The sequence below is a fragment of the Suncus etruscus genome, chromosome 10 (assembly GCF_024139225.1).
Source record: "Suncus etruscus isolate mSunEtr1 chromosome 10, mSunEtr1.pri.cur, whole genome shotgun sequence".
Classification (NCBI taxonomy): Eukaryota; Metazoa; Chordata; class Mammalia; order Eulipotyphla; family Soricidae; genus Suncus; species Suncus etruscus.
This window is the reverse complement of record NC_064857.1, coordinates 4,288,276-4,307,325: the sequence shown is the minus strand read 5'-3', so window position 1 is coordinate 4,307,325 and position 19,050 is coordinate 4,288,276. Positions and strand designations below refer to the sequence as shown.

At 40.2% G+C, this 19,050-nt stretch overlaps 1 non-coding gene and 1 pseudogene across 1 annotated transcript; both read right to left on the bottom strand.

The window, feature by feature from the left end:
* Window positions 1-7,687: 7,687 nt before the first annotated feature.
* On the bottom strand, window positions 7,688-8,946 carry LOC126020456 (neuroepithelial cell-transforming gene 1 protein-like; annotated as a pseudogene).
* Window positions 8,947-18,454: 9,508 nt separating this feature from the next.
* Window positions 18,455-18,561, bottom strand: LOC126021678 (U6 spliceosomal RNA). Its single transcript, XR_007500172.1, has one exon. It is a non-coding gene; the product is annotated as a U6 spliceosomal RNA (small nuclear RNA).
* Window positions 18,562-19,050: the final 489 nt, after the last annotated feature.

The following is a 19,050-nucleotide window of genomic DNA, read 5'->3' as shown; positions in this document are numbered from 1 at the left end:
AATTCCTAAACAGTAAAGATATATAGATGCATATATCATATGCATATGTCATATATAAGGTATATAGATGCATATGTTGTGCAGCACTCAGGGGTTACTCCTGGCTCTATGCTCAGAAATTACTCCTGGCAGGCTCAGGGGACCAAATGGGATGCCGGGATTCGAACCACCGACCTTCTACATGAAAGGCAAACGCCTTACCTCCATGCCATCTCTCCGGCCCCTGTTGTGCAATTAAATACAAGTATAAAAAAAATGGACAGAAACACAGCATTGTTATGAATGGGCTTCAACACCCTAAAGGGACAAACCAAAAGGCAAAATCAACAAGAAAACAATAGTTCTAAAAGAATTCGATTAGGGGCCTGAGGCATCCCATATGGTCTCCCAGTAGACAGGGGCAATTTCTGAGTACAGAGCCAGGAGTAACCCCTGAGCACCACTGGCTGTGCCCAAAACACAATCAACCAATGAATAAAGTTTTTTAAAAAAATAAATGAAATGAAAGAATTAGAATAAATGGAATTCTTCCACATTGAAAGCATATTAAATTATAACTACACAGACATATCATATCCAGCAGGCACTCTATCCCCCAAAAAGATGAGAGCATATCATTCTCAAGTGCACACAAAACCTTTTCCTCTTCTTTCCATCCTCCTCCTTTCAATAATTGAACTACGTGGACTATTATGTGCTTTTCCAGAGAGTTTTCCACTGTCACTGCTGTGCTGAGGATGAATCTTTGTAGTTAGATCCAACGGGAGATTCTGAAGAATCGGACTATGATTTGCCCTTTTCCTTCTCTGTCATCACCCAGAAACATAAAGAATGAATATGAGTAGGGTGAAGTTTTGAGAAAATATCTGTGTACGCAGATCCATGCTTCAGTATACATAGCCCTGGGCTCATTCATATGGGACAGTCAGGTGGGGAGGCTTCCAGAACTTAGCCAGAAGTGTAGGGAAGCTGCCACCATTCTGCAAAAGTTGTAGAGATGTCAGCCAAAAGATCAGTCTCTAGTAGTGTGGAGAAGCAAGCAGAAGCTACTAAAACTTATTTTTAGAATATGGGGGGACACACCCACTGGCACTGAGGGGTTATTCCTAGCTTTGCACTCAGAAGTTACTCTTGGCAGACTCAGGGGACCACATGGGATGCTTGGGATCAAATGCAGGTCAGCATATGCCAGCAAACGCCCTACCTGCTTCTCCTACTGAACTCTTTGGAAATAGGCTTAAAAGTTAACAGAGAAGCTTGGTAAAATTATATGCATTTGTTGGATAATACAATTGGAGAAAAATAACTGATAGATATAATCATAGAAGTAAAAGGTAGAATGAAGTGGATATGGCTGATAATGCATTTAAGGAAAGACAACAAATGCATGATTCTCTCAACTCTAGTGCACTAATTAACGAGTAAACTTGTTTCTTAGCTGCTGATTCCACTTAGTAATTTCCTTGCAAATAGGTTAAAACTCCCTACAAGTCTAGTAAAACTAACATGCATATGTTGTTGACACGTGACAGATTTATCGGTAGAGCACTGCTAAAGAGAGTAAACTTTGCCATAACTACTAGAGCAACTACTAATGAAGGAATTATAATATAATGAAGGAACAGTAAATGAGTTGAAACTGCCCTTAAAAGCCCCGTGAAACTCATGTCCCTTCTCTGTGTGTTCCAGCTGAAGTGATATTTAATAGGTGAAATCAGAACAGTAAGAATACAGAGGTGTTTCTCCAATGGAATTCAAGGATACACATACAACTGACCCATAATTCAGTTTAATGAGAGGAAACCTGTATACTGCTGGCGCCATCTAGTGAATTCCTTGAAAGCAGGTTAAAAATTCACTTTCCAGTCCAAGTACAGGAATGTGCATTTTTGTACCTGAACCAAAATAACTGAGAGCAGTAAAATTTAGAAAGTGATTGATGTTGGTCCTTATGCATTTTGAGAATGAACACAAATATACATTACTCCCTAACCTGTAGTGAATTGTTTATCAAGAATAAATGAGCTTCTCTCTGCAGAGCCAGCCCAGAGACACCAAGGCTCTTAATCGCTCCAGGACCCACACCCGAAAATTTATCTTTTAACCTCTGAACTCCATTTCTCCACATTGTAAGAAGAAATCTAAAGCCGTAACAATGGAGAAAATTTGCAGTACAATCTCATGTTTAAAGAATCAAGGTGGCTGCTCTGATAACCCAAAAAGTAGGAAACAGCTAGAGTAGAATTATGGAAGATGTGCAGGGAGCTCAAAAAAAAACATCGATAGTCTTGACTGGAGCACGATTAAGCATCGAGAGGATCTGACCACTGAAATTAGAAATTTTCACACTGAAATAACAGATCTGAAAAACTCAGCTTATGCAGCTCTTGCCAGGTATGGGGTTTGGGGAGGCCCCAGGCCGGAGGCCTTCTTCCTAGCCTGGGGAGTGCTGGGAGGCTTGGCGGGCAGATATCTGGCTTCCGGTTTCCTCTTTGATTCTGGAGGCCAGCTCTTGCCAGAAATGGGGCTTGGGGAGTCCTTATGCCAGAGGCCTTCTCCCTAGTCTGGGGAGTGCTGGGAGGCTTGGCAGGCCCCCAGCCATCTCCCTCTTCCCTGGTCTCCAGGCCTTCCCTGGGTGCTCGCCCAGATGGCCAGAAGTGGGTTCAGGTGGACTCTTAGGGGTCCTCAGGCTTCCCCCTCCCTTTATACTCCAGGGGGAAGGTGCATGGGGAGGAGGGTGGCCAGATATCTGGCTTCCGGTTTCCTCTTTGATTCTGAGGCCAGCTCTTGCCAGGTATGGGGTTTGGGGAGTCCCCATGTCAGAGGCCTTCTCCCTAGCCTGGGGAGTGCTGGGAGGCTTGGCAGGCCCCCAGTCACCCCCCTTTTTCTCCCCTGGACTCCAGGCCTTCCCTGGGCTCCTGTCCAGGTGGACTCTATAGGTGTCCTCAGGCTTTCCCCCTACCTCTCCCTACACTAATGGGGAGGTGCTTTGGGAGGAATGCAGGCCCATACAGCACTGGTGTATGTTGGGACAGTCACTAGAAATTTTTCTCCTTGGTCCCCATATTGTACACACTAGCCCCTGCACATACAATATATATTAATAGCATTAATTGGATGTAGTTTATATATGCATAATATCCATCTTGTATTGTGACCTTGATACTGCCCTACAAAGCTCATTTCTAATCTTTTACTGCCTCAGTCCCAACCATTATTTCCCCCCATCTTCCCATGTAGGTGCAGCTCATGACATGAAGCTCACCACAAAGAGTGATGAGTGCAGTTAGAGAAATAACTACACTGAAAACTATCATAACAATGTGAATGAATGAGGGAAATAGAAAGCCTGTCTCGAGTACAGGTGTGGGTGGGGTGGAGGAGGGAGATCTGGAAAATTGGTGGTGGGAATCTTACACTGGTGAAGGGAGGTGTTCTTTACATGACTGTAATCATACAACTACAATCATATTTGTAATCACAGTGTTTAAATAAAGATAATTTGGGCCCGGAGAGATAGCACAGCGGCGTTTGCCTTGCAAGCAGCCTATCCAGAACCAAAAGGTGGTTGGTTCGAATCCCGGTGTCCCATATGGTCCCCCGTGCCTGCCAGGAGCTATTTCTGAGCAGACAGCCAGGAGCAACCCCTGAGCACTGCCGGGTGTGGCCCAAATAAATAAATAAATAAATAAATAAAATAAAAAAAGAAATTAGGGGTTGGGCGGTGGCGCTAGAGGTAAGGTGCCTGCCTTGCCTGCGCTAGCCTTGGACGGATCACGGTTCAATCCCCCGGCGTCCCATATGGTCCCCCAAGCGAGGAGCGACTTCTGAGCGCATAGCCAGGAGTAACCCCTGAGCGTTACCGGGTGTGGCCCAAAAACCAAAAAGAAATTAGATTTTTTGTTGTTGTTGTTGTTGTTTTTTGGGTCACACCCGGCGGTGCTCAGGGGTCACTCCTGGCTGTCTGCTCAGAAATAGCTCCTGGCAGGCACGGGGGACCATATGGGACACCGGGATTTGAACCAACCACCTTTGGCCCTGGATCGGCTGCTTGCAAGACAAACGCCGCTGTGCTATCTCTCCAGGACCAGAAATTAGATCTTTTGTAGTATAGATATGAATTTCTGAGTTTGACTTCATGTCTATTATATAACAAGTGAAACTGTATGCAAGTCACATAACCTTTCTGTGCCTTTGTGTGCTTGTCAAAAAACAGGAATAAACAATAATGTCTATTTCATAACATTTTGAGAATTAATTATAATAAAACTGTAGTCTGTAATATAAAATACTTATGTTGGTGGTTAGCATATACTAAGTATTTAATTATTGTTAGTTATAATTTTAAAATAAATAGTAAAATGAAATCATATCATATTGATAGCATGCATACTACTATAGATTATAGTAAATGGAAAAATGTCTAAGGGATAGAAGCTAATATGTAGTGCCTAAAGTAATATTATAGACACTCTGCTTTACAAAATTTAATTTAATCTTATTTTATTTTTATTTATTTATTTATTTATTTTTTGGTTTTTGGGCCACACCCGGCGTTGCTCAGGGGTTACTCCTGGCTGTCTGCTCAGAAATAGCTCCTGGCAGGCACGGGGGACCACATGGGACACCGGGATTCAAACCAACCACCTTTGGTCCTGGATCGGCTGCTTGCAAGACAAACACCTCTGTGCTATCTCTCCGGGCCCAATCAAAAGTATTTCTAAGAACAAAACTCAGGTTCATATATTTCACTTGTTATTTCTATCAAATCTCCACAGAATATTTATGAATTATACACTTCAAAAGCTTCCAAAAAAGATCAAAAAACATCTTTAAGATAGCCTTCTAAAGTCAATTTACCCTAATATAAAAAAAGAGCTTTCATTAAAAAGAAAAGTACAATTTTATAAACCTATATTCCTTTTTTTTAGGCCAAACCTATTTGATGCTCAGGGGTTACTCCTGGCTTCTGAATGCAAGGCAAACGCCTTACCTCCATGCTATCTCCAGCCCCAAATAAATATTCTTAACAACAACAACAACAAAGTAGTGAACTGAGCTAGAGCTATAGTACAGAATAAGTCGGGCATTTTGCCTTGGTCGTGGCTGACCCAGATTCAATCCCAGACACCCAAAAGATCACGCAAACACCATCAGAAATGATGCCTGAACAGAGAACCAGGAGTAAGCCCTGAGCACTGCCAGTTATGGACGCCCCCAAAATAACTTAAAAGTTTTTTTAAAAAAAAATGTTTTAAATTCATTTTTAAAATGTAGTGAACAGGGGCCGGGAAGGTGGCACTAGAGGTAAGGTGTCTGCCTTGCAAGCGCTAGTGTAGGACAGACCGTGGTTCGATCCCCGGCGTCCCAAGCCAGGGGCGATTTCTAAGTGCATAGCCAGGAGTAACCCCTGAGCGTCAAACCGGTGTGGATCAAAAACAAACAAACAAACAAAAAAGTAGTGAACTTAATTTGACAATATATCAAATTATCACTCTCCAGGATCAAGTGGATCATTCCAGAGATCCAAAGACCATTCAAGATACACAAATCAATTAAAGTTATGTACCTTATCAACAAAAAAAAGATAAAAATTGTATCAGGGGACCAGAAAGATAGCTTGAGGTAAGGCATTTGCCTTGCACACAGAAAGACGGTGATTCGAATCCTGGCATCCCATATGGTCCCCCAAGCCTGCCAGGAGTGATTTCTGAGCGTAGAGCCAGGGGTAACCCCTGAGCACTGCCAGGTGCGACCCAAAAACCAAAAAAAATAAAAATAAAAAATAAAAAAATCAGATCAGGAGTAAACCCTGAGTACAGCCTGGTGTTATTCCATTACAAAACGTGCAAACAAAAAAACATGATATCATAACTGTAAAATGAAGAGAAAGCACTTAACAAGCTTCACCATTCATTCATTATTTTAATAGGTATCTTTTAAATATATGTTTAGAGACAAAATAGCATGCCTCAAGATAGGTAATGGTCATTTACAACAAAATTCACAATAAACATCATACGCAATTCTGAAAAACTAAAAGCCTTTCTGCTGGAATGAGACACAAGACAAGAGTTTCCATATTTTCTACATCTATTTGAAATACTTGTGGAAGTCTTCTCCACAACAATCAGGCAAGAAAATGAAATAAAAATTATCTATATTGGGTCCGGAGCAATAGCGCAGCAGTGGGCGTTTGCCTTGCATGCGGCTGACCCAGGACAGACCTCGGTTGGATCCCTGGCATCCCATATGGTTCCCTGAGCCAGGAGCGATTTCTGAGTGCATAACCAGGAGTAACCCCTGAGCATCACTGGGTGTAGCCCAAAAAGCAAAAAAAAATATATATATATATTAAAGACAAACTATCAAAATATGCATCTGATATGATAATATGCATGACAATATACACTAAAAAACTAAGAATCAATAAACCAGTATAACAAGATAGTAGACTATAAAATCACACAGCACACAAAACAACACACAAAAATATGTTGTTTTTCTGTATTAAAGTAATGAACAAAAAAATAAAAAGACACAATAAAACAAAAAACAAACAAAAAATGTGGGGCCGGCGAGGTGGCGCTAGAGGTAAGGTGTCTGCCTTGCAAGCGCTAGCCAAGGAAGGACCGCGGTTAGATCCCCCGGCGTCTCATATGGTCCCCACAAGCCAGGGGCAATTTCTGAGCGCTTAGCCAGGAATAACCCCTGAGCATCAAATGGGTGTGGCCCAATAAAACAAAAAACAAAAAACAAACAAAAAGAAATAAAAAGACAAAATGCATTTAAATAATACACCAAAACCCTAGAAGTCATCTTAACTAAGGAAGTGAAAGCCTTATACATTAAAACTGTAATCACTATTGAAATAAATAGGAGATGGTACCAGACACTTCCATTTGTCAATGTAATACTGGCATTCGGATTCGCCTTTTTTATATTTTTTTTTTCATTTTTAATGTGAACAAAGTAGATTCTGGATCTTTCACGGTAATATTTAAGGTCCATAGTTGTAATGTATCTGTGCTGTCAAATCCTTTGTTGGGTATTTGTGAATCCAAGAACAGTCCCCAGAATGAGAAATCACTTCCCATCCCCTTGTCCCCTTTCAGGGGGAGACCTGGGTAATATTTATCCACGGCAAATAATAATCCACACAGACAAGAAGGATAGGGTGTAAAAGATTGGGCAAAGAGAGAGAGTGAGAGAGAATCCTCTTGCAGCCTGCAAACAGCTTTTGCAAAAGGACCCCACTCCCCTGTCCATCAAGCTATTTATTGCCAACTCCACAGCGCCCCCACCTAGAAGGTCTAGGTGGGGCAATAGTCACAGAACAATCCTAAGGAAATATTTTTATAGACAACAATTCCAAGAATAATCTTATGGAAACTTTTTCATATACTACATATAGTGACAATAAATAAGGAGCATTCCCACTACCAGTGTTGTCCTCCCTTCACCTTGTTCCCAGAATGTGTCCCATATCTCTCTCCTTTGCCCCCCAGACTGCTAGTGTAACTGCTCCCCTCTGTGTATAGTTTGTTGTAGATTGGGTATTGATTCTGTTGTCATTGGCTTTGTGTTTGGTGTGATTTGCCTTTCTTTAATTGATATCAGAAAGAACTCTTTGTACTATTATTATTATTATTATTATTATTATTATTATTATTATTATTATTATTATTATTATTGCCTCCTCCAAAAGCTGAACATCAGGATGGTCATTTGAAGTGTGCTTCAAAACTTCTCTTAAAAGTAACTGGTATTTGACTAACTGACTTGAGGAATATCTAGGCAGCTCCAAAAATCCAGTTTCCAACTGAAGGGAGACTCCAGGCATCTCTGGAGCCAGTTTTGGACTCTTGGTTCTGTTTCTTTTGATCGAGAAGAGCTGCCAGCTGGTTACTACAGTAGCCTCTGTAGGCATTCAAGCCTGGCAACCAGTTCACAAGAATGTGCCCAGTCTGTTCCACTGTCCCACCAGGCTTGGATGCTTCTATTTTTGCCAACAAATCTTCATGCAGCAGATTGTAAGCATCTAGGTCACCGAACAGATGTGTGAGCTCCTCTTCAGACATGATCAGTAGCTTTAACATGGAGTCATGGTAGGCCTTTCTTGCAAGCTTGAGGTCTTCCATTAAATCCTGTTCTCCTCGAAACATGCCATATATATTGCCTCTTGATGCTTGATTTATCTGGCTGTCAGAGACTCCTTCATGTCGACCCTCTGCATCTCTGACCACAGCAGTTGTTTCTCCTCCTAGATGGCATCGGGTCTGCTTGACAGCTTCTGGGCAAAAGCTGAAAACCTGGTGTCACCACACGAATTGTCTGACCAATGTGTCAGACAGTTCCATTTCTTGCTGGAGAGATCAGATTTTCCAAGGATGTGACCCTAGCCAGAGGTAGAACTCTTTTATTAGGTGGCTCTTCCTGCTCTTGGAAATTCTGGTTGTTGGCATCTAAGGCCTGTATAGTCCTATTTCTTTTTTGCTATTGTAATAAGAACCTTGTTGGAGATACAATAATTTTCACAATATACTTACTACTGGACTTTTTCTTTCTTTTTTCTACTCTTCCATTTTAGTTTTTATAGTTTTTCTTTCTTTTTACTTTCTATTTTTTTCAATAACTTTGCTTTCCCTTATTTTGAAACAAATGTATTATGATCAATTATGTCAACTATGTGAGGCATTTTCTTTAAATAAAATTTTTTCAAAATAAAGTAGATCTTCATTAGTTGTGGATTCTGTGTTTCTGAATTTACCTACTAGCTGAAATCTCTTTAAAATTCCCACATCAATACTAGAGTCACTTTTCTGCTAATTTAAGTAGAGAAAACTTGGATTTGCTTGAGTTTTGCATTCCCAGTTGAGGCCAAACAAAGTGCTATCTAGTCCTTTTGATGTACAGAAGACCTCTAAGCTCATCCCGTGCCACCATGCTGCATGCTGAGACCTGGCCTGGAGGCGACCCTGACAGCAGGGCAATGCAGAGGGCACAGGGTGGGGTGGGGTGCTTAGGCGGCCCTAGCAGCATTATTGCCTGCGTGCCTGCCCTACCTGCCACAGCCTCAATCATTCTCCACTGTAAGTCATGACTTCTTTATCCAAGATTCAAGTCCCAAACTATCTTGAAAACTATAGAGAATCTTCAGTTTTTCTTAAGTAGATATTAACTTATGTGAAGACAAAGTATTTCCTATTCATTCTGACAACACATTCGCAGAATGCTGCTGTTGTCATTTACCAGTGGGTTTGAGCACTTTTTTTGTTTGTTTTCTGAATAAAGAGAATAAAACAAAAACAAGATTTTTTTCTTTTCTTTCTTTCTTTCTTTCTTTCTTTCTTTCTTTCTTTCTTTCTTTCTTTCTTTCTTTCTTTCTTTCTTTCTTTCTTTCTTTCTTTCTTTCTTTCTTTCTTTCTTTCTTTTTTTTTTGTTTGCTTTTTTTGGGTCACACCCGGTGACGCTCAGGGATTACTCCTGGCTATGTGCTCAGGAGTCGCTCCTGGCTTGGGGGACCATATGGGACACGGGGGATCGAACCATGGTCCATCCTAGGCTAGTGCTGGCAAGGCAGACACCTTACCTCTAGCGCCACCGCGCAGGCCCCGATTTTTTTTCTTAATCAAAGAAAGACATGAGACTCATTTCATTTTATGTCTAAGGTGCTAATTAACCATTTAGATTTGGAGTTCTGCCTTTAAGTTTATGGGATTCTGATTTGTTTTGTTTTGTTTTGTTTTGGGGCCACACCCGGCGTTGCTCAGGGGTCTCTCCTGGCTATCTGCTCAGAAATAGCTCCTGGCAGGCACTGGGGACCATATGGGACACCGGGATTCAAACCAACCACCTTTGGTCCTGGATCGGCTGCTTGTAAGGCAAACGCCGCTATGCTATCTCTCTGGGCCTGGATTCTGATTTTTTAATACACTTTATTGCTGTAGGCATCTGGTGGGACGAAGTCCTTCACGGAGGAAAATGGGTAACACGAGTCAAGGGATATGAAATATGACATAATGATACCACACACAGTGTATGTGGGGTCAACACACTTCCGGCAACAGTGCGACACATTTAATCTTCAGGCAAGGGAGTATATAAATGGTAAAGAGACAATCATATCATGAAAGGAATGCCCATCTTTGTTTCGAAGTATAGAAACTATCAATGTACATTGTTTAATTTTAAAACAAATACACATAGCTTTAGGTGGTTTGTAACCTTAGAATAGAATAGCTTTCAGTTATGAACCAAAGAATAAAGGGAAGGCTAATTTCTTACATATGAAAGTAGTTTCTGGCCCTAAGTGTCAATACTGATGTAAATTAAGGGATAGCAGGAGTCCTGATTTTCTTCCTAATAACAACTATCCTTAACCTGAGGGGAAAATGTTCTAGCTAGGGGCTAAGACCCACTTCCTATGATCTGGTAATAGAAAGAGATAAAATTTATGAAAGGGGTACAGAATTATACCTAGTAAAACAGCCTAATTCTCCACTTTCCAAACCTGTTTGTTGGCAGGTATACAAAGTGACAGGGAAAGTCCCTGAGGCAAAGTCATTCTACTGAAGTGTTCAAAAGCAAGGAGAAAAGACCTTTGTCTTGAAGAAGCAATGTTTTGATTTGGCCTTTGGAAGTAAATGGACTGACAGAAAGAGAGGTAGCTGGCTGTACTTTGAGTTGCAAATATACTTAGCCAGCAGGGAACTTTTAGCAGCTTTCTTTGGTACTGAAATTTCTTTTGACTGCACAATGACTGAGGCCGAATTTCTGTAGTTTTGCAAGGGAGATAGAGCCAAATAAAAGAGATATATAATGTCACCACATATCATGAATATAACAGGAATATAGCCAGTAATCCACGCAGGGGTTATCATTGACTTCTCCCACGGGCCTTCTGGCTGAAATATTTCTTGGGGGGATAATTAGGCGCTGCACCAGAAAGCCAATAGACACATCTGGTGTGTGATTCCTTAATAATGGAGACATCCATGTTACGTGCAGTGACACTTTATTTAAACAGTGATTTACAAAGTTGTTCATAATATAATTGTTTTGGGCATTCAATGTTCCAAAACCAACCCCACCACCAGTGTGACCTTCCCTCCACCATTATTCCCAGAATCCCATTGATCTCCTGAAGTCTCTCACCTTAGCAGCACAAAATAATTTATTTTATATTGCTTGTTAGAACTGGCTACTGGAATTATAAAAAAAAAAATACTTCTGTAAAATAAAATTTGTGGCAATGGGATTATAGTAAAATAAAATTACTGCATGGAATTAATACAAAAAACTTTGGTAAAAATTTTGTGATAATTGTTATTACTCGCATTGGGGTTGTTGAGTCTGAGCTAGCAGCCCAGTGATAAGACAAAGAGACCACCTAGCGATGCAAGTCACAAAGCGGGGTTTTCTTTGCTTGGCTAGCTAAGGGTCCAAGACTTCCACCTGGGAACAGGCTTCCATCAAGGATCCCTTGTCTAGGGGAGTGAGGGTTTATCTAGCCATGGCCAAGCGTGTCAGAGCTGAATGTATAGGAGATAAAAGGGATACACAATTCAATTACCACAAGATACATAATTCAGATGTTACAAGGCTGATCTGTTTAAGGCTTATCACTTGGGCACGGATATGGATGCCATGTTCCGGGTTTTGTATCTCCCATTATCTCCCACTTTTATCTGAAGGCCACAGTCCCACAAGCTAACAAAGGAAGTATGCAGAAGCCGTTTTAGCAAAAGCAGAAACTTTCATGGGGGAAATGGAAACCTCAGGATCCTACAGGGTCACTACGTTATTGTGGGAGGGTTTACTAAGCTGTTTCTTGCTACTTGAACCTTTGCTGTGCTCCTACAAGGATGTCAGTATTGTGGCATTTCGAGGTGTGCACTTCAGGAGCTTCCGAACCCCATTAACTGTAGAACTGGGCTGATAAGATTACAAGGCAACAACCCCGGCTGCCAGACCTTTCAGCACTGTGGGGCTGGGGAGGGTGGTGGGGCGGGAGTGGAGGCTGCTCACCTCCAGAGTTTTCAGCCCCCAAACTGGTGTACCTGAAATTTTTGTCATTTGTCAGTTTTAGAGATTAGTCGTGAAGCAGTTGGCACTGCTATCGCAGTAAGTTGTGGGTGCTTCTAGGGCTTTGACGGGGCAGGAACTTTGCCACCCCAATGCGGAGGACAGCCCAGAGTTTTCACCAGGAAGAATGGTGTAGCCATGAATTTTAGAGATTTGGATTGCTTCTTCCAGAGATTAGTTGTGACTCTGTGGAGCTGGGCTAATGAGCTTATTAGTCAGTGGCTGTGGAATGTGGTTATGGCTCAGGATTCTATATTTCTGCCCACTCTACTTGTCAATGCGTGTAGAGTAGAAGCAGAGTCTCCTCTTCCCAAGGCATCCTTTTGTCTTTGTGCCAACACACAGTTTCCTTCCAGGAGTGGATCTTTCAGTATTACAATGAGCAACGCTGTGATACAAGTTTTAACAACAGGTATATAGGGAGAAATCCTTTGGGGAAGCAATCAGTTTACAATTTGACCTTTACTGGGATGACCTCTGTGAATTGGCTCATCATCTTTCCAACAAACTGCACATAGGCACATACTAGGTCTGTCTTGAAAAATGCCTATTGTTATGATTTTTAATTATGCTTTTAAAGGTGTCTTTATGACAAACGTTAACACTGGACATTATTGTATACCACTTTCTGTGAAAGTATGAATGCTGCTGTGCTCAAAGTTGTTCAAACACTTCTGTTGTTGGGTTTTACTGTACTGAATGTTACTTGCTCAAAATTTATGTACCTGAGATATCAAATTTTATTTTCTTGCTAGTCATAAACATTTTGATGAAGAATCCTACAAATCATGTTAACAGCACTTGTAAATTAGCTGTTTTGCTTCTGTTCATTGATGGTGACGCTCAGGGGTTACTCCTGGCTATGCACTCAGAAATTGTTCCTGGCTTGCGGACCATATGGGACGCTGAGGGATCGAACATCGGTCCATCCTAGGCTAGTGCATGTAAGGCAGACACCTTACTGCTTGCGCCACTGCTCCGGCCTGGATAGTTGTTTCTTTTGTTTTGTTTTGTGACTTTTTCTTTTCTTGGAGCCACTGTTGCTCTTGACTGCTGCAACTATTCACATATTTAATCCCAGACACACTTCTTAGAAATGTTTTTGTATACTTCTCTTTGCTTGGATAGTTCTCTTATTATTATTATTGTTACTTGACAGATTAACAGGGAGATGATTATAACAAAAACTATCAAGGGACAGAAATTTGAAGGTATTGGTCTTTATTCTAGTGTTAGCAAACCCAAGTTTGGGTGCTTACTGCTCAAAAATCAATTACTTGACAGGCAAGGCAAGAGTTGGTATGAAAAAGCGGATTTATTGAGGTGCTAGCAACCCAAGTAAGAGAAGAAAACTTGTCTCCAAAATCACCTTGCTCACTCTCTCAGGGTAGAGATGATTGGAAATGTACATTTTAAAACTTAAAGATAGTATGTTAATAAGGGAAAGGTGTCCTGTATCAAGGCAGTTAGGCTGACATCTATGGTTAATAAACTTCAGAGAATGGTTGTCTATTCCTTGTAAAACCGTGAGCTACTATGGTTGAACACGATCACCTGTGCTGTGGTTACATCATAACCCACAGCAATCATTTCAGAGAATCTGTGGTTTGTTCTTTCCCTGCTCCATTTGCAACTGGATTTGATTTAACATTAAACATGCAATGTCTAAGGACATCTTTTAGGATTGGCAAAGGTCAAGGTGAATTAAGAAGTACTTATGTGGAGAACAAGATGGAATCTGTAAAGCTTGCTCAATTATTCTAGGGAATAGTAACAATTTAGATACCTCTTCAAAGAGCCTACTTATTTCCCTGCAATGAATTGTAAAAACAAACAAACAAAATGACACAACAACAACAAAACAACCCTGAAACTAGCTTCTGTAGTACCATGAAATAAAGATCTGGGGCCGGGTGGTGGCGCTAGAGGTAAGGTGCCTGCCTTGCCTGCGCTAGCCTTGGACGGACCGCAGTTCGATTCCCTGGCGCCCCATATGGTCCCCCAAGAAGCCAGGAGCAACTTCTGAGCGCATAGCCAGGAGTAACCCCTGAGCGTTACCGGGTGTGGCCCCAAAAAACAAACAAAACAAAACAAAACAAAAACAAACAAACAAACAAAAAAAGAAATAAAGATCTGTTAAGGAACGGGGGCAAACATTTAATTGTGAGGTGAAACGAGAGGACACTCTGCACCATCCTGACTGCAATATAGGATATGTAGATTCCAGGATCTTTAATACAGAAACATGATACCAACAACAGAGACTGTGTGAAAAATAAAAGTGTATTGGCACTACAGACAATGACCTGGATTGGAGAAACTAGTTTGCCTGGAGCCTAGAGTTGGTCTTTTGCCAGGAAACTTCAGGGGTAGGGTCTCCTTGTATTTAGGCCAAGGCTTTTCCTCTCCATGTCCCTCATATTTTGGTGGACCTATGCAAACAATAATTGTCACTCTAACAATGTTTTTACTGTGCTCCTTTGACTCTAATCCTTAAGAGAAACAACCCACTTAAACTTTTGAGGTTAACTTAAACTAATATGCATGTGCATGGAAATGTAAAATAGAACTATGCCTTCAATGTTTAAGGAGTTACAGAAGTTTTATGGCTTTAAATTGCTTTGTGTGCCGCTAAGAAATATTATGTATTACAATCTGGGGACTTGAGGGACAAAGTTTTTGTACATGGGTTCTGTTTTATTTTTCTTAATGTTCTTTGACTGAAAGTTCAAAGTTAAGATATCAGCAATGGGACTACTGAGAATTCTGTTTATGGGTGATTGTCCTTTCACTGTAAGTTTACTTTGTCCTCTTTCTTTGCATCTTGTTCTCATAATTAAAAATAAAAAATTAAAAAAATCAAGACTTAAAATGCTGTCCATAGTTGGTGTCTTGGCTCTAGTGGGCAATTATAGGAGTCTCTATAGTTAACACAAAAGTCAAGTTACTTGAATGTAAAGTAGGTATATGGATAATGACTTTTTGCTGCACTTCACTAATCATCAGGGAAATGCAAATCAAAACAACAATGAGGGACTGGAGAGATAGCACATTGGTAGGTCATTTGCCATGCATGCGGCCAAGCCAGGATGAACCTGGTTCGATTCCTGACATCCCAAGGGTTCCCCTGAGCTTGCCAGGAGCGATTTCTGAGCACAGAGCCATGAGTAGCCCCTGAACATTTCTGGATGTGACCCAAAAACCAATCAATTAAATAAATAAATAAATAAATAAAACTGAAAAACAAACAAACAAAGAACAATGAGATATCATCTTACAATATAGAGACTGGCACACATCACAAAGAACAAGAACAACCAGTGCTGGCAGGGATGTGAGGAGAAAGGGACTCTCATTCACTGCTGATGAGAATGTTGATTGGTTCAGTCTTTTTGTTTGTTTGTTTTTTTTTTTGTTTTTTTTTTTTTATTTTTTTGTTTTTGGGCCACATCCAGCGATGCTCAGGGGTTACTCCTGGCTATCTGCTCAGAAATAGCTCCTGGCAGGCACGGGGGACCATATGGGACACCGGGATTCGAACCAACCACCTTTGGTCCTGGATCGGCTGCTTGCAAGGCAAACGCCGCTGTGCTATCTCTCCGGGCCCATGGTTCAGTCTTTTTGAAAAACAAGACGGATATTCCTCAAAAAACTAGAAATTGAGCTTTTATATGATCCAGCAATACCATTCATAGGGATATATTCTAGGAACCCCAAAACAGAAAAGCCCTTTGCACTAATGTTAATTGCAGCGCTATTTACAATAGCCAGAATCTAGAAATATCCAAGTGCCCAAGAACAGATGAGTGAATAAAGAAACAGTGATATATCTACACAACAGAATGCTATGCAGCTGTCAGGAAATATAAAGTCATAAAATTTGTTTCTACATTGAAGGATATGGAAAGTATTATGCTGAGTGAAATGAGTTAGAGGGAGAGGGATAGACATAGAATAACCTCACTCATTTGTGGGATATGAGGAAAAAATAGTAGGGTAATAATATCCAGAGACAATAGAGATGGTCAGGACTAGCATCTGGAAGGAATCTTGCCACAAATAGTGTAACATGTAGTTAGGGTAAACAAGGAAACACTAGAACAATGATAGTTGAACTGGTCACTTTGGACAATAACTGGGTGTTGAATGGAGATTAAGTGATATACACAATACATCTTCCTTAATAATAGTGCAAACCACAGTCTGTAAAAGGAAAAAATGGGATTAGGAGAGGGAGAGAGAGAGATAGAGAGGCAGAGAGAGAGAGAGAGAGAGAGAGAGAGAGAGAGAGAGAGAGAGAGAGAGAGAGAGAGAGAGAGAGAGAGAGAGAGAGAGAGAATATGTTCCAGAGGAGGATGAGAGAGAAACTGGGACATTGGTGGCAGGAAATGTTTATGGGTGAAGGGTGGTGTACATTGTAAGACAGAAACTCAATCATGAACAACTTTGTAATCATACTGTTTAAATAAAAGGGGAAAAATGGACATTCTCTATAAAAAATGCCTTTTTCATAGTTTCTTATAAAAATGATGACTTGTAAGGATGATAGTAAGAATTCATTGCAGTTTGCATTCATTTAATATTTAACTAATATTTCTCTTAAAACATATATTGACTGAGGATTGATTATGGTACACTTATCTCCAGGAACTATTTCATAGTAGTGAATAAGTCAACAATTGCTAAGAATTGCTAAGGTTTGAACAAATGGGCATTGTGCTGACTGCACTACAAATATTGACATAGTTCAAGTGGAGAAGAACTGGGAGTTAAACATCTATTAAGTGCCAGAGACAAAATTTGTAGCTGGGTGTCCCAGCTTAATAACTTTATTATGCAAACTCTTATTTACAAGCCACATAATAAACATGTAAGTAAATAAATGAATGCTAAAACTAAGTATGGTGAGGATTAAAAATAAACCTCAGGATAAGGAAAGAAAGAATGAGGAAATAAGTCAAGCAAAACAGGATATATACATGGCACTTGTCAACTTTTGTTGACATTTTCCACTCACAGATTAACTTGTTTTACAAGGAATAAAGCAAGTCATATATCCTAAGGATATATGACTTGAATACATCAACTGACCAGCAGAACCAAAACTCACCTGCCTATAGAACCCGCCAGAATTGATTCCAAAGTGAGGGATTCATCAAAATGGAAACTCAGCACCCACAACTTATATGAGATGGTTCCAAATTCATTACTAATCTTTATTGAATTCAGCCTTTCACTATATTTTTCCTGCATCCCAACTTCACACACGCAATAAAATAAGAAAAAAAAAACAGTGGCACCAGAGACTTAGTACAGGATTTAAAGCTTTTGCCTTGATATTGTTGACCCCAGTTCAAATATCCAGCACTGTGCATTATCCTCCAAGAATTCACAGAAGGCACTCTTGAGTAGAAAGCCAGAAATAGCCTTAAACTCAGTCAACAACAGATCAATACACCGGGATACAGAACTGGATCTTGCTTCTGGATCCATGCCTAAGGACTTACATTAAAAACTCTTACTCCCTCAAAAGTGAGTACCATCGCATTTGGCTTTTACCTGTGCTGGACAGTGGGTTATTGTTTGGAAACAGAGGTACTCAGAAGAATGGAGCTCAGAGAAACCCCTTTTGACAAGATGATATCAGGGCATAGATCTGAGTGACATGAGAAAACCAGGCTAACATCCACCAAAATAACATCGTAGTGGAAGGACACAGCATAAACAAGTATGAAAATATATTTTCACTTTTCATTTTCTCAAGATTCTCATGCATTTTTTATTTCCTTCTTCTTTTCCTTTGATCACTTAATTTAGTTTTATCTTTGTCCAGCCATGTTTTTATCCTTTTATGTATTTTGTTCACCACAATCATGAAATATGAGCAAAAGTAGAAAGAATCAGGGAAAGAAAAGGGAGAAAAAGTAAAGAAAATATGAATAAACTCAGGATAAGAAATGGAAATTGGGAGCCAGAGAGATAGCATGGAGGTAAAGCGTTTGCCTTGCATGCAGAAGGTCGGTGGTTCGAATCCCGGCATCCCATATGGTCCCCGGAGCCTGCCAGGAGCGACTTCTGAGTATAGAGCCAGGAGGAACCCCTGAGTGCAGCCGGGTGTGACCCAAAAACCAAAAAAAAAAAAAAAAAAAAAGGAAAGAAATTGAAATTAAAATTGCATATCATATTTTTATTACTTGAATCTCATCTCATATTATACTTTTTATTCTTTTATATGTTACCACTAGTATTTTGAAATGTCTATTTAAATAGAAAATACATCTTATGATAAGAGAAAATTATTTTGGCATTTCTATAGAGTTGAGTGCCTAGTAACCATCCATAGTGATTCCAGAGACTTTTCCATTTTTTTAATATGGGACGCTTCATGAATTTGCATGGCATCCTTGCGCAAGGGCCATGCAAATTTTCTCTGTATCGTTCCAATTTTAGTATATGTGCTGCTGAAGCATGCACGACTTTTCCATTTCTTTTGATTCTGGAAACAAATGCCATTTGAACAAACATAAACTAGACTTCTAGTAGAAGAAAATCTTATTATTTGAGGTTAGGTTCCAGATGTGAGGGTATTCTGTAGTTAAATTGTATTATTAAATTTGTATTTTCTTCCACATGTTTTTAGGGCATGGCTCCCATATTATTCAATTTAATTCAATAAAAACTTTTTTACTGCAGCTTGTCAGAAAGGGAAGGAACACAGAGGATCCTAGCCAGGATGTTTTGGTAACTTTGAAATAGCAAGTATCACTTACTCTCTCACTCCATAGTCTATAACATGACAATACTTCTCTTAAGAAAGGCTGGCATAAAAAAAAGAAAGGCTGGCATATCTAGTTTAGCCATTAGTTAAGAAGAATGAAACAAAGAATTAGGGGAGATTCTTTACACTGTTTATAATTAAACATACCTGTCCAACATTCCCTCTCAACCTCCCAACCAAGTGAA